We start from the raw sequence: 3,892 nt of genomic DNA, 5'->3' as shown, positions 1-3,892 counted from the left end.
GATCCACCCCACGCAGGTGAAGCCGAGAGGGGCAAGGCCCACTGGGCCGCGGGCCCCCGTCACCACCCACAACATACACCAGGTAGCCGTGGTTAGGATCCAGTACACGCCGCAGCACCAAAGACCCGGGGTAAGGTCTCCAGCCCCTCCAGGGGCTCCAGGGAAGAGTATGTAAGATGAGTCTTTAGTCTCACCAACCGCCCACTACGCCGGCCGCGCCGACGAAAACGTTTCCGCCAGGGGAACAAGGCCGAGGCCCGGAGCAAGTAAGCCGGGATCCCCGATAAAACTGGGGGAACAGTTCCTCGTCCGTCACGTCCAAGCACACATAGATCCTCGCCCTTAGATTGAAGGTCCAAAAGGAACCGGCGATCGTACACCAGCAGAGACTCCGTCCTTGATACACTGACAATTTTACAGAGCAAGGGAGGAGGAACATTAGTTTTTAAGTGAGAGAGAATCTTAAAGGAGGGAAAACAGAGCAACTAAAGTTATATTAGAGCCAGCTTAGGTCAGAGAGCTGCCAGAGCTCAGCAGTTTGTCCTCTCCTCCTCCTCTCTCTGATGATGAAGGAAGTTGAACTCTGCTTTCCATATCTCAACACCTCTTGTATGAAGCCAAAGCGTCCTCTCTCTGATGCTGTGTTTATTTACATTGTACTGTCGTCCATCTCTCTGCTCACTGCAGCTCTCAACCTGCTGGTCATCATCTCCATCTCCCACTTCAAGTACTCACAGATTGAATCACTTTATAATACTATAGCTGTACATACAGTAACTAAATGACTGTGAAAACACATTTTTTCCTGAAAATGTTTTTGAATCTGTCATTTCTGTTTTTATCTAATAGAATGATACTTAATAAGACTAATAACTATGTTACTGTCTGTCCTCTCCAGGCACCTCCACACCCCCACCAACTTCCTCATTCTCTCTCTGGCTGTGTCAGATTTCTTTGTCGGCTTTCTCTTGGTGTTTCAAATTATGTTCATAGACGGCTGCTGGTACCTCGGTGATATTGTGTGTGTGTTATATTATGTTTTAGATTCCACTATTACCACTTCCTCGATAGGAACCATGGTGCTCATATCAGTTGACCGCTACGTGGCCATTTGTGACCCTCTGCATTACTCCACCAAAGTCACTCCAATAAGAGTTAAAGGTTGTGTTTTTCTGTGTTGGATTTGTTGTGTTTTCTGCTTCACTTTGCAACTTAAGGATAACCTGAATCAACCAGGCAGATATAATTCTTGTACTGGGGAGTGTGTGATAGTCTTGAACTTGATAGACCGAATTGCTAATCTTATTTTGACCTTTATCATTCCCATTACAGTGATCATAGTTCTGTATATGAGAGTGTTTGTAGTGGCTGTGTCTCAGGCTCGTGCCATGAGGTCTCACATTGCAGCTGTCACACATAAGAGTTCAATCAGTGTAACTGCTAAGAAATCTGAGCTGAAAGCAGCCAGGACTCTTGGTGTTGTTATAGCTGTGTTTCTATTATGCACCTGCCCATATTTTTGTACCACACTTATAGGTGAGCTAACCTTGCTCAATACCTCATCTACTGCATTTGTAATATGTCTATTCTATGTTAATTCCTGCCTAAACCCTATAATATATGCCCTGTTCTATCCCTGGTTTAGAAGATCTATTAAACATGTGGTTACACTTCAAATACTGAAGCCTGGTTCCCGTCAGACCAAAATACTGTAAAGAGTCAGTGTGCAGTGACTGAAATGAGGCCTTTACTCTATTAAAGGAAATCTCTTTGAGCTTGTTAATGCTGAGTCAACCATTTACATGACCCAGAAATCAGGCCTAGTAAAAAAGTGCTACTGATATTTTTAAACAAATATGCTAACTGAGAGATGCTGTATTTTGTGTTGCTTTGTCCTCTGGAATTAACAGCCACACTGACCTCCCCTCAGTCTTACAAAACATTGTTTGGTCTAGTTTTAGGTTTCTGGTTTTGTGTTGTAGGGGAGGGTGAAAATGATTTCTACAGAGCTGCATAAGATTTGATCCACTGGGGAGGTTTAAATAATTTGATTACCAGTGTATCACACATGGAAAACCATTTACTGTTAAAATGATCTGATCAGCTGGATCCTTGAATCATGAAAGTTATGTACTTGTTCTTCCTTAATAATTTACTGATAACAGACAAACACATGATGCTGATCCTCCAAGTTTTATCAAATGCATATCAACTTCCAGAGGGAGGCTGACATTGTTCACAGTCCTACCATGATCCTGTTGAGTTCTGTTATAAATATCGAAATCCCAAAAGCACTTTATTGGCAGAGCTTTTCTGTTATTAGCAAGTTTTATTCTGCTTTTGCCTGTTTGCTGAAATATTGTCCAATGGTGTCAACTGGTTTTAGGATTTATCCCAAGCTTAAAGCAATAGTTTAACATTTTGTGGACTTATACTGTTTCCTGTCAACCAGAGGATCAATACCACCCTTTTTAATACCTTTCCAGTCTATATAAGCAAACATCTAAAGTCTCGGCACCTTTTGACCTTAAAACACAGGATACCCTCTGGATAGGGATAATAATCAGGATAATCACCTTTATTTGGCCAAGCATGTTACACACACACACAAGAAATTTGGTTCCGGTGCAGAACCGAGGCAGCCATCTGCGGTGCCAACTCACACCGATAGCTCTAACCATCAGGGGCAACTTGGGGGTTCAGTGTCTTGCCCAAGGACACTTTGACATGTGGACTGTAGGCACCGTGATTCAACCCTCCAACCCTCTGGTTGGGAGATGACTGCTCTACCCACTGAACCACAGTCACCCTCCCTCCTTTGCCTTCCGTTATTACAATATTTTATAGTCAATAAAAGGCCATAAATGTATTGAACATTTATGGCCTTTGGGATTTTTTTAGCTATACATAATAAATACATATAGTTTAGTTGAAAAATGTTTAAAAAAAATCAACTGGACATGGTTTTAGGTTGAAGACGTTTCACCTCTCATCCAAGAGGCTTCATCAGTTTTGCCCGACTGGCGTTGAACCAGAGATATTTATCCCCATCGGTGGTGTTTCACTCGTTTGATGACCAACAACGTCCCCTAACGACTGAGTCATCATAGCCCAGTATCAGTGAGCGTTGTTACCCGTCTTTGAACCCTCACCTATGGACCGACTCCTATTGTCCTGGTGGGCATGTTTGGGCAAAGATCTCAAAACAGAGTTGTAGATGACAGGTTGTGTCTTAGTCCACCACTCCTATTTAGTGAGGGGTGTTCTATTTGGACAAAAATAGCTTCCTTGACTTCTCTCTCAAACCAGTGATGTTCTCTGGAGAGTATCTGGACTTCACTGTCCTCAGAAGAATGTCCTTTGTCCTTTAGGAGGTGGTGGACTGCTGACTCTTGGGGGATTTGTTGGGTTTTCCCTCGGTAATAATAGTGATAACAGTAAGATCTAGACCTTACTTTGTAAAGTGTCCTGAGATGACTTTTGTTGTGATTTGGCACTATACAAATAAAATTTGATGATGATTTGATGACTCTGGTCCACTGGAGTTGGCCCTCCTGTGTTGGGCCATGCATTTGTGCAGCAGCTGCTTAGTTTCACCAATGTACAAGTCGCTACACTCCTGACTACACTTAATTGCATACATGTAGTTTATTTATGGGGTGTTTACTCTTTGTAGCTTTCCGCTGGACTTAGGGTTTGTCCCAAGCTTAAAGCAATAGTTTGTTTTGAAAAATATTCTCATATAGATTTATTGTCAATCAGAGGATCAACATCACTATTTTTTTTTATATCTTTCCAGTCAATATAATGATACCATCTAAACAGCTGGACAACTTAAATATGCTGTATGCTTTTTCTACATTTGTTATGTTATTTTACAATCAATAAAAAA

Source organism: Monopterus albus, unplaced genomic scaffold (genome assembly GCF_001952655.1).
Source record: "Monopterus albus unplaced genomic scaffold, M_albus_1.0 scaffold681.1, whole genome shotgun sequence".
Taxonomy (NCBI): Eukaryota; Metazoa; Chordata; class Actinopteri; order Synbranchiformes; family Synbranchidae; genus Monopterus; species Monopterus albus.
This window is presented reverse-complemented; position numbering follows the sequence as displayed.